Raw genomic sequence first — 13476 nt, forward strand, 5'->3', positions numbered from 1 at the left:
CTGCAAGACTAAAGAATCATGGGGAGAAAGCCATGAGTTCCGTGCTTTGCTTTCTCCTCCTTTGGAATTCCGCTGCTCTCCTTGGTATTGAAACTGCACTCCTTGGTAGGTGAACTTGGTCCTGGCTGGGTTTCTTGTTGATCTTCTGAGGGAGGGGCCTGTTGTAGTGATTCTCAAGTGTCTTTGCCCCAGGCGGAATTGCACTGCCCTTACCAGGGGCCGGGCTGACTAATCAGCTGGGGTGACTGACTAATCAGCTGGGGTTTGCTTTCAGGAGCTTTTGTTCCCTGAGCGCTTTCCGTAGAGTCCGGAGGATGGGAATGAAAATGGCGGCCGGGATCCCTGTCTCTGGCCCGGAGGAGCCAGGAGCTCGGGGCCCCACTCCTCAGTGCGTCCTCAGAGAACTGCGCCCATTTACTCCCGTCTGCCTGGCCTCTGGCCGCGCTCTGAGCTCACTGAGCCTGCGACCGGTTCAAGGTAACCCCGAGCTGTGAGCTCACTCCTTGGCTCTGTCTCTGTAGCCGGCTTCCCCGTTCTAATACCTGTAAGCTCTGCAACACTCAGCCACTCCCGATCCTTCTGTGACCCTTGGGACCTGAGGCCACGCTGACCCCGCGTGGGCTTCATCCCGGTTTAGACTCTGGAGCGATATCCCTCAGCAGAACAGACTTTTAAAAGTCCTGATTTTGTTCTCTGTTGCTCCGCCACTTGCCGGGAGCCCCCCCCCCCCGCAGTGTATCTTCCCGTCACTTTGGATTCACTTCTCCACCAGTCCTACCTTTCAGAAAGTGGTTGATTTTCTGTTTCTAGAATTGCTGTTCTTCTTCTCTTCGATCTCCCGTTGGATTTGTAGGTATTTGCAATCTTTAGATAAGCTATCTAGCTGATCTCCTGCTACCTGAAGTAGTCTCATCCTGCTACTTCTCTGCCATCTTGACTCCTCTCTCACGGGGTATAGATCTTGATGATTTTTTCTATTAGATTGCTTTAGCACAATATCAGTTATTTAATTTTTTCAAAAGTCTGATCAGCTCTTTACAGATAAAGAGCTTGAAAGCCAACACTCCACCCTATGTGAACAAAATTTAAAAATCAACAACTCTTCCTAGATCCATTAAAAAAAGTGAGGTCACAGAACAAATCACTACCCCCAAAATTGGAGAGGCGAACAAATCACTACCCCCAAAATTGGAGAGGCCAACAAATGAATACAGAGAATCACAACCAATTAGAGAAGAAACCTCCATGGGAACAGTGTCAAGATAGGAAAACCTGAACTGTAGTTCACAAATTGCTGCTCACTGTGGGTAAGTTTCAGACATAAAAACTCCAGGGAGACCCAATCATCAGGGAGCCCCTACACTTTTGTGAGTTTCAATTCCTAAAGCTGTACCAGGTTCTCACAGTCAAAATCAGAGAAAAATCTCCCAGTGCTCCCCACAGGGAAAGGAGAAAAGGATCTATTTTGAAATATGCTGAGCATTCTGCTCTTAGCAAAGATCGGCCTTCAGAAGAAAGTGTTTAACCAGATCCTAATCTGCTGGGGTTTTATCAGAGTTTAACTGAATTTATACCATCAAATGCATATGTTAGAGAAGAAGAAAAATCTAAAGTCATTCATCTAAGCTTCCACCTTAGGCAACCAGGAAAACAAGGATTAAATTAAATCTGAAGTAAGCAGGAAAAAAATAGAATAAAAATTAGAGGAGAAGTCAATGGAATTGAAAACAGGAACTCAATAGAGAAGATCAATAAAACAGAGTTGGTTATTAGAAATGATCAACAAAATTGACAACCTCTAGACAAGCTAACTAAGAAAAAAGAGAGAGGACACAAATTACTAATATTAGAAACAAAAGAGGGGACATCGCTACCAATTCCATGAATACTAAAAGGATAATAAAGGAATAATATGAACAACTCTATGTCTTTAAGTTTGATAACCTCAATGAAATGGACCAATTTGCTGAAACACACAATCTCTCAAAACTCACAGAAGAAGAAATAGGCAATATGAGTAGACTTATATCTATTAAATAAACTGAATCAATCATCAATAACTTTCCCAAACAGAAATCACCAGATCTAGATGGGATCTCTGGTGAATTCTACTAAACACTTAAGGAAGAAATTATACCAATTTTCTACAATCTCTTTTAGAAGATAGAGGCAGAGGGGGTATTTCCTAATTCATTTTGTGAGGTGAGACATACCAGCTTCCTAGAAATCTCCAAGGTGCTGTCGCCAGCCTTGTGGCAAGTAGTCTGTGTGTGTGTGTGTATGCACATGCGCGCATACCAACTCTTGATGTTGGGTATTGTCACTCCTCTAATTTTGTTCTTCTCCTTCTATATTGTGTTGACTACTCTGGGTCTTTTGCCTCTCTATATAACTGTAGGATCAGCTTGTCAATATCCACAAAATAATTTGCTAGTATTTTGATTGGGATTGCATTTAATCTAAATCAATAGATTGAATCTTGATCAATCATAGATCAATTTGGGAAGAAAATAATCAATGCAGTGTAGTATTAATGAGAAAAACAGCCAAGTAAATCCATGAAACAGAATAGAGAGCCCAGAAATATACCCACATGAATATAGTCGACTGATTTTTTTTTAAAGATTTTATTTATTTATTTGACAGACAGAGATCACAAGCAGGCAGAGAAGCAGGCAGAGAGAGAGGAGGAAGCAGGCTCCCCGCTGAGCAGAGAGCCCGACGCGGGGCTCGATCCCACGACCCTGGGATCATGACCTGAGCCGAAGGCAGAGGCTTTAACCCACTGAGCCACCCAGGTGCCCCTAGTCAACTGATTTTTAAGAAAAGGAAAAGAGGTAATATAATGGAGAAAAGATAGTATTTTCAACAAATGGTGCTGGAATAACTAGACATGCGCATACAAAAAAAAGAATCTAGGTATAACCATTACACCTTTCACAAAAATGAACTCAAAATGGATCACAGATTTAAATTTAAAATGTAAAACTATAAAACTCTTAAAAGATAACACAGGAGAAAATCTAGGTTGTCCTGAGTTTGATGATAACTTTTTAGATATATACCAAAGGCATGATCCATGAAAGAAAGAACTGATAGGCTAGACATAATTAAAATAAAAAATATCTGCTTTGTAAGTGTCACTGTCAAGAGAATGAAAAGACAATACACAGATTGGGAGAAAATATTTCCAAGAGACATATTTGATAAAGGACTCTTATCTAAAATATATATGAACTTTCAAAACTCAAACAGTAAGAAAACAAATTCAATTAGTTGGGATTAAGAGATACAAACTTTCAGTTATAAAATAAATAAGTCATGGAGATGTAAAGTACAGTATAGGGAACACAGTCAGTGATAGTATAATGATGCTATATATGGTGACTAGACATCATGGTGAGCACTGAGTTAATGTCTAGAACTGTCAGATCACTTTCAGGTCCCTGTACACCTGAAAGTAATATAACATCATATGTCAACTGTACTTCAATTAAAAAAGAAAACAGCTCTATTAAAAGACGAGCTCAAGACTGTAATGGACACTTCACCAAAGAAGATATACAGGTGCTAAATAAGCATATAAAGAGATGCTCCACATCTTATGTCATCAAAGAAATGCAAATGAGAACAACAAACAATAACGAGATACTACTATGCATGTATTAGAATGGCCAAAATCCAGAACATTGACAACACCAAGTGTTGATGAGGATGTGGAGCAACATCCTCATTCATTGCTGCTAAGAATACAAAATGGTAAAGCCACTTGGAAGACAGTTTAGCAGTTTCTTACAAAATGAAACATTCTTGGGACACCTGTGTGGCTCAGTTGGTTAAGCATCTGACTCTTGATTTTGGCTCAGGTCATGATCTCAGGGTTGTGAGATCAAGCCCCACATCAGGCTCTGTGCTGGGTATGGAGCCTGCTTAGGATTCTCTCCCCCCCTCCACTTCTCTCCCCACTCCTCTCCCCTTCTCTCTTACCCTCTCTCTCTCTCTTCCAAAATAAATAAGTAAATAAATACATAATGATAAAAATAAATTTAAAAATATTTTAAAAAATGAAACATATTCTAACTGTATGATCTAGCAATCATACTCCTTGGTATTTGCTAAAAAGAACAGAAAACTTACGTCTACACAAAAACCTGCACACAGATGTTTATGGTAGCTTTAGTCATAACTACCTAAATTTGGTCGCAACAAGCTGTCCTGCAGTAGTTGAATGAATAAACAAACCATGGTACATCCAGATAATGGGATATTATTATGTGATAAAAAGAAATGAGCTATTGAGCCATGAAAAGACATGGAGAAAACTTAAATGTATATTACTAAGTGAAAGAAGCCAGTTTGAAAAAGTACATACTATTGGTTCCAACTGTGTAACCTCCTGAAAAGGCAAAACAACAGAAGCAGTAAGAAAAAACACAAAACAAAACAAAACAAAACAAAAAACCAGTGGTTGCTAGGGGTTGGAGAGAGGAAGAGATGAATATGTAAAGTACAAAGGATTTTGTATGATAACATAATTGTGGACACATGTCAGTATACATTTCCAAACCCTTAGAATATGAAATACCAAATATGAGCCCTAATGTAAACAATGGACTTTGTATAATAATGACATGCCATTGTAGGTTAATCAGTTGTAGCAAATGTATTGTTCTGGTGGGGGATGCTGAGAATGGAGGAGGCTGTACAAATATGGGGGCAAAGAGATATGGGAGAGCTCTGTATTTTCTGTGAAACTGAAACTGGTCTAACTTATAAAATGTATTGAAAAAAGAAAAAAAACTTAATTTATCATTATGGAGAATAGCTATTAGGGAAATTTTGTGTGCTAGTTACTAAAGATTAGTAAGAGAAGAATGTAAACATTAATTTTTTTATTTTGTCAACAATTTTTAAAAACATTTCATAACTGGGCCACCTAGGTGGCTCTGTTGGTTAAGCCTCCAACTCTTGATTTCAGCTCAGGTCATGATCTCAGGGTTGTGAAATCAAGCCCTGAGTCAGGCTCTGTGCTGGGCATGGAGTCTGCTTATGATTCTCTCTCTCCCTCTCCATCTGCCCCTCCTTGCTTTCTCTCTTTCTCTCTCTCCCAAAACCAAAAAAATTTATAACTGAGTTTAGTTTAAAATTTTAGAGTTTTATCTTTTTTTAAAAGATTTTCTTTATTTGAGAGAAAGAATGAGAGAGAGAGAGAGAGAGAGAGCTTGAGAAGGAGGAGTGTCAGAGGAAGAAGCAGACCCCTTGCCAAGCAGGGAGCCTGATGCAGGACTCAATCCCAGGATTCCAGGATCATGACCTGAGCTGAAGGCAGTCGTTTAACCAACTGAGCCACCCAGGCACCCCAGAATTTTATCTTTAGATAAATATAGATATTTATTACCATAACATTCAGCTGTTAAAAGTTCCAATATTTATTAAAGAATATCAATAAATATTAATATAAAAAATAATACAATATTATTAGAAAAATATTAAATCATTACTCTATAAATATAAATGAAATACTGTACAGTAGTCCTAAAACAAGACAACTGTTTTCTCACCTTGACTAAATATACCTCAAAATGACCTGGAAGGCCAAATTCAAGAGTTTTCTGCAGAAGCGTAGGAGAAGGAAAGCCTATCTTATTTTTTTTTTTTTTACGATTTTATTTATTTATTTGACAGACAGAGATCACAAGTAGAAAGAGAGGCAGGCCGGGGGCGGGGGGAAGCAGACTCCCCACTGAGCAGAGAGCCGGATGCAGGGCTCGATCCCAGAACCCCGAGATCATGTCTTGAGCCAAAGGCAGAGGCTTATTAACCCATTGAGCCACCCAGGCACCCCGGAAAGCCTGTCCTTGAGCAAAGGGATATACACACAAGAAGTACAGGCCAGTCAATGCAATCTTGAGAAAGAACAAAGCTGAAGGTACCAACTCCCTGATTTCAAACTATACTACAAAGCTAGAGTAACCAAAATAGTTATGTTACCAGCATAAAAACAGACACACAACTCAATGGAACAGAATACAGAGCCCAGAAATAAACCCATTTATATATGGTCAATTAATTTATGAAAAAGGAGCCAAGAATACACAGTAGGGAATGGACAATCTCTTCAATAACTGATGTTGGGAAAATTGGATAGCCACATGCAAAAGAATGAAACTGGACCACTACCTTACAGAAAAATTAACTTAAAAATAGACTGAAGACTTAAATATAAAACCTGAAGCTGTAAAACTCCTAGAAGGAAACCCAAGTGGTAAGCTTCTTGATAATAACGTCGGCATTGGATTTTTGAATTTTATTCCAAAAGCTAGGGCAACAAAAGCAAATATAAACAAGTATGACTATATCACACTAAAAAGCTTCTGCCCAGCAAGGGAAACCATCCATAAAGTGAAAGACAAACTACTGAATAGTAGAAAACATTTGCAAATCATATACTTGATAAGAGGTTAATATCCAAAATATATAAGTAACTCAAAAGCAAATAAAATGAATAATCCATTTCCAAAGAAGTTATAGAGATGGCCAACAGGCACATAAGAATATTTCCAGTATCGGGATGCCTGGGTGGCTCAGTGGGTTAAAGCCTCTGCCTTCGGCTCAGGTCATGATCCCACGGTCCTGGGATCGAGCCCTGCATCGGGCTCTCTGCTCAGCAGGGAGTCTGCTTCCCCCTCTCTCTCCGCCTGCTTCTCTGCCTACTTGTGATTTCTGTCTGTCAAATAAATAAATAAAATCTTTAAAAAAAAAGAATATTTCCAGTATCACTAATTATTAGTGAAGTGCAAGTCAAACCACAATGAGATATCAGCTCACATCAACAGAATGTCTGTTATGAAAACAGGGATATCAGGGTGACTCAGTTGGTTAAGCATGCCAACTCTTGATTTCAGCTCAGGTCATGATCTCGGGGTCTTGGAGTCAGACTCCTCACTCAGCATACAGTCTGCTTGTCCCTCTCCCTCTGCTCCTCCCCTGCTCTCTCCTTCTCTCTCTCAAATAAATAAATAAATAAATATTTTTTTAAAAAGACAAACAAAAATCAAGAAATAAGTGTTGGAGAGGATGTGGAGGAAAAGGAACCCTCATATACTGTTGGTGGGAATGCAAGCTGGTGCAGCCACTATGGAAAACACCATGGAGGTTCCTTGAAAAAATAAAGATAGAATTAACATATGATCCAGCTGTACCACTTCTGGATATTTAACTGAAAAAAATGAAAACTAATTTAAAAAGATATATGCACTTTGATGTTCATTACACTATTTACAATAGTCAAGATATGGAAACAATTTAAATGTTCATCAATGGATGAATGGATAAAGAAGATGTGAAATACACACACACACACACACACACACACAGGAATACTATTCAGCCATAAAAAGAAGGAAATCCTGTCATTTACAACAACATGAGAGGACCTCAAGTGTATTTTGCTAAGTGAAATAAGTCAGACTGAGAAAGACAAATACTGTAGGATTTCAATTATATGTAGAATATATGTATATACACATATATTTTATATGTGTAGAGTATATCATATATATACATATATATGTATTTATATGTGTGTGTATACATACATATATGACAAAGAAAACTCATAGAACGGATTGATGGTTATCAGAGGGGAAGGAGGTAGTACGTGGGCAAAATAGGTGAAAGGGGTTAATTGTATGGTCACAGATGGTAACTGGATTATTGTGATTTTTTTGTAGTGTATACATAGTATATACAAAGATCAATTTATTATATTGTACACCTGAAACTAATAATGTTATGTATAAATTTTAGCTTAATTTAGAAAAAAAAAGATAGCAGCTGCACAGGCCACCCTCTGCAGGCTAGCCAGAAAAAGACTCATAATGTTCCTAAGGATACTGGGCAGGAATTCCAGATTTGGAGCAGCCCAAACATGGTCTAGAAGAGGGAACATGAAGGTCCCTGGGTACCTCAGTTGGTTAAGGATCTGACTTCAGCTCAGGTCATGATCCCAGGATCCTGGTATAGGCCAGCATTGGGCTTCCTGCTCAGCAGGGAGCCTGCTTCTCCCTCTCCGTCTGTGCTCCCTCTCTCTCAAATAAATAAATAAAATCTTAAGGAAAAAGAAAAAATAGAAGAGGGAGCATGAGTACTGGATGGCACATCCTCTTGACCTGCAACTTCTTTACCTTTTGGAGAAAGTAAAGATAGAACAAGGTCAGAAAAGGGTCCTCAAAGGCAAGAGGTTCAAGATCCAAGGCAGGAATTTGGGAATGTTAACATGTTTTCAGGCTAAAATTATTTATTTGTTTGTTTGTTTGTTATTTTACTCTTGATGTTAAAATTTGGTACTACAATCTAGTGCTTAAAATCAGACTAATTGGTTTAGAATCTCACTCTACTTTTATTAACTGTATGACCTTGAGTAAGTTTCTCACCACCTGAGCCTTAGTTTCCTCAATCTGTAAAATAGAGGCAATTATATCTATTTGCAGGGCATTAAGAAGATTAAATAAGGTTTAATCCTCTTTAATAGAGTGCAAAGTGCTCGTTATTATTGCTACTTAGACATTTGAACAGATCCAGGGCTTTTCTCCTGGACTTAACCATATGCATTTTTTTCTGATACACATCCTGGCAGACATGAAATGGCTTTCTACCTTTGTGAGAATAAAAGTGTCACTTTTAACATTCTTAAACTGAATGTTGTTGACCTTGACAACTATATCTATGATGGACTACAAATCCAGCCTCCATGTCTGAAATATTTCTCAGATCCATCCACTTTTCACTGCCACTCTCTTAATTTCTTTTTTTTTTTTTTAAGGATTTTATTTATTTATTTGACAGACAGAGATCACAAGTAGGCAGAGAGGCAGGCCGAGAGAGAAGAGGAAGCAGGCTCCCTGCTAAGCAGAGATCCCGACGTGGGGCTCGATCACAGGACCCTGGGATCATGACCTGAGCCAAAGGCAGAGGCTATAACCCACTGAGCCACTCTTAATTTCTTGAGCTATCAGTAGTTACCTAGTAGAAGAGTAACAAGGTAAGCAACCAAGTACCTTGAGAGTACATAACAGAATCTTTTCTTCAAGACTTGAAGACTCTTCTCCTTGGCTGAAGACCCAATTTCTAACCTGCAGATTACAAGCAGAGACTTCAGGCAAGCATGAGAGAGAAACAGAAAGAAGCTCCGATGATAGGACTGAATGGCTGAGGCTAAATGAAAATGGAGGAGAGTTCTCTATTAGGATTCAATACATGACTATATAATAAGGATTTGATCACTCTTCACCCCAAGGGAATGAAACATAGTGTGGATAGTGAGGGCAGTGAGAAATTATGCTTAGTTCACAATCTCTGAAACATGTTTGCATAAGTAGTACTTACCTAAAGGTTGACCTAGAAAAGATTTTTTCTTTTGATTTGACACCTCTTCTGATGCAGTTCTTATAATCACATTGAGCCAATTAAGAAATGGGAAACATATCTGACAATCCCAAATACTTTTACCTTTTTTTTTTTTTTTTTTTGTAAGGTAAAAGAACAAATCTTTGTGACTTCCCAGGGAAACTCTTGGAAAAGGTGTTTTAGGTCTAAAAGACATTTTGGAAATGTATTATGTATATATTTAATATATTAAAATATGGAATAAAAATACATTTATATTTATCTTTAGGGTCTGATCTTAGAAAGTATAATCAAAAAAGTTATGGGATTTTGTCACTTGATTAAGAAAAATTCACAGAAGTCAAAGAAAAATGAATGACTTTAGCTTGGCTGCCTATTAACCAAGGTACATAGAAGGTGACAAAAACCATAGAAGGTAACACTGTTACAAGGAACTTCAGCTTTTTTTCAGACTTAAGGACTTCCGTGTTTGTTTTCATGTTAGTAATCAAAATCAGCACAATGCAAAGATAGCGAAAACTTTTCTGGTGAGATAGAAAATTTTAGTTACCTGGGTGGATTATACAGACTATAAAAAATACCCTCTTACTATTTTTCATTAACAGCATACTAAAGGCTCTAAAATCAATTTATCTTTTTTTAAAATATTTTATTTATTTATTTGACTGAGAGAGAGAGAGATCACAAGTAGGCAGAGAGGCAGGCAGAGAGGGAGGAAGCAGGCTCCCTGCTGAGCAGAGAACCCAACGTGGGGCTCAATCCCAGGACCCTGAGATCATGACCAGAGCCGAAGGCAGAGGCCTTAACCCCTTGAGCCACCAGGCACCCCAAACCAATTTATCATTTTACAATAACAGGAAAAAATTCTAGATTTGTATTGATATGATAGCTGGCAATAAATTTATCTTAAATTTGTAAAAGTTGTCTTAAATTTTTAAAAATTATCTTAATAGGGACACCTGGGTGGCTCAGTCATTAAGCATCTACCTTCAGCTCAGGTCATGATCCACAGTCCTGGGATCGAGCCCCATATCGGGCTCCCCTGTTTGGTGGGGAACCTGCTTCTCCCTCTCCCTCTTCCTCCCCCTGCTTGTGTGCTCTCTCTCTCTCTCTAACAAATAAATTATTTTTTAAAAATTATCTTAATAGAAACTAAGCATAATTTGACAAAAACTTTAACACATTTCATTGCCTCTATTTAGAACCATTATCTGTGCCTATTATGAAACCAGGCAAATAAAGTTCACCTTCTGTATGACTTATATCATTTTCCTCATCCTTTCACATTTTTATATCCTTTAAAATTTGACATCAAATACTTCATTATAGAATAAAACTACTCTCTTCCTGCTTCCTTACCACTATGACACCTAGGATAGTCTTGATCACCCACATTTAACCAAAGAAACTACTTATACTTCACAGAAACTACTGGGAAGAGACTGATGAGAATTACCTGTCATATACAACAAGCTCTTATTGGACTAGTACAGCTCATAAGTACATGTAATATGGCCACACAGTCATCTCTTTTCATGCTTTAAGTTTCACTAACAGGACTCAAAGATAAAACCACTCTATAACCAAAGAAATCCAGTCCAAAACTGTACATATGAAAATTATGCACAGAGTAATATTCTATATTACTTAGAAATTATCAAAGCATCCAAAGATTATTAATTAACTCAATTTAAGATAGTTCAAGTTCTTAAAGTTAACATTTAAATTGACACACTATAGAATGTAAAACATTCTTGATGTTTAAAATTTTTGTTAGAATTCTAAAGCAATTAGGTTAAACAAAAGAAATAGTAAAGATTTATTTATTTGTTTTAGAGAAAGGGGGGGGCAGAAGGAGAGGGAGAGAGAATCTCAAGCAGATCCCCACTGAGCCCGGAGCTCAAACTCTTAAATCACCACCTGAGCCGAAACCACGAGTCAGTCGCTCAGGGGACTGTGCCATCCAGGTGCCCCAAACAAAATTTTTCATTGTCCCTTATCCTTAATATGTAGGAGTCATGTTAGTTTATGACATCAATTCTATATAGAAAATGTGGGAAGTTTGACTATTCTCTTTAAGAGAAAGCAAATCCAAATCTTTAAAAGGAATAAAATGTACTTTTATATTTTACTTCACGCTGACATCATCAGGTAGAAGGTGTAGCTCTTTTTTAAACCTGTATTTTCAAAGAAGTCTGATTTGATTGCATGAACTTGAAGAAATGCTTCTAATCTAGTGGCTTCTGTGAGAATAACTTTTCTTTAAAAGATTACCACATTTAAAGTATTCATTGTATAGTTTCTTTATTGGAGGGAAATTTTGAAATTATTAGATTTATATAAGTGCTTTTTAGTCTCTCTAAGCTAAAGTTTCTCACCCTTGTCACTACTGACATTTAGGGCAGATAATTCTTTGTTACACAGGGCTATCCTGGGCAGTGTAAGGTGTTTGGCTGCATACCAGACCTTTACTCACCAGATGCCAGAAACACCTCCAAGTTGTGACAACCAAAATATCTCTAGACATTACCAAGTGTACTCAAGGGAAGACGGGACAATTGTTGCAAATCAATCAGAATGATGCACCTTTATTTTAAGAGCTTTATCATTTATTAATACATTCCAGAGGTAGGATTGTATCTCACAGACACAAGCAGAGGTTAAGGCTTTTTTCACTTGTAGATGCCCCAAAACACAAGAATCTTACAGCTTCAGTTTAGCAGGTTAGCAAGGGGTTAAAAGTAAACAACAGAAAAATTCCATTGCTGGGTCACGGTGGGTATATGGTTAATTTTATGAGACACTGCCAAACTATTTCAAAAGTACAAACGTTGCATTCCTACCAGCAATATATCAAAGTCTCAACTATTTTGCTATTCAGGTACAATTGCTATTAGCACTATTTTAAAGAAAATTTTTTAGCAAACCTAATAGGTGTATTGGTATCTCTTATGCTTTTTTTTTTTTAAGATTTTATTTATTCATTTGACAGACAGAAATCACAAGTAGGCAGAGAGGCAGGCAGAAAGAGAGGACAGGAAGCAGGCTCCCTGCTGAACAGAGAGCCTGATGCGTGGATCGATCCTAGGACCCTGAGATTATGACCTGAGCCGAAGGCAGAGGCTTTTAACCCACTGAGCCACCCAGGCGCCCCTCTCTTACGCTTTTTATTTGCATTTCCCTCAAGACAAATGAAGTTGAGCATCTTTTCATGTGCTTTTTTCATTTCACTCTTCCATTAATTGCCTGTTAAAATATTTTAATCATTTTTTAAAAAATATTCTACATTTATATTGATTTTTAAGCAATTTTTGTATATCTGGATACAAGTCCTCTGTCAGATATGTTTTTCAAATATTTCCTCATCTTCTGTGGTTTAGGTAAAGCTTAATTTATCAACTTTCAAAATATTTGTCCCTTTTGATTTTTATCTAAGAAATGATTCCCTAACCTAAATTCACAGTCTTTCTATTTTCATCTGAAAGTTTTATAGTTTTAAATGTCTTAAATTTGAGTTCCATTTTGAGTTTCTTAAAAATATGGTGCCATATGTGTTAAGTCCAGGCATTTTTTTTTTTTTTTGCATATGGTTATCTAATTATTTCAGTATCATTTGTTAAAGAATCATTTTTCAACTGACTTATCTTGGTAACTTTTCAAAAACCAATTGACTGAGTATGTGTGGGTCAAAGCAGTTTTTAAAGAAAGAAAAAAATGCCTTCTATATTTAACCTTTCTTTTACCATTTCCAACACTCCTAATTTTTTGGTGTAGTTTCCTTCTGGTCTAATCCTACCTCAAGAACTTTGACATTTCTGTTAGCACAAGTCTATCAGCCCATGAAACAGTTTACGTAATGCATCTCTCCTTGGAAAGGCTTGTCCCTCTGTGGTATTCAGATTACTTTGTAGCTTTTGAAATCAGCTCTCTGATGATCTTAGGTAAAATTACAGTTTTGTAGATTATCTAACTTCTTTTTTTGTTAGGGTGGGAGTGAGGTTCCTTGTAACTTTCTATATTCTAAACCTATGCTTTTAGTTTTGATACGTAGTATTTAAATTGTCTTTA

This window comes from Enhydra lutris, unplaced genomic scaffold, assembly GCF_002288905.1.
Source record: "Enhydra lutris kenyoni isolate GAN:26980312 unplaced genomic scaffold, ASM228890v2 scaffoldscaffold31, whole genome shotgun sequence".
NCBI classification, from domain to species: Eukaryota; Metazoa; Chordata; class Mammalia; order Carnivora; family Mustelidae; genus Enhydra; species Enhydra lutris.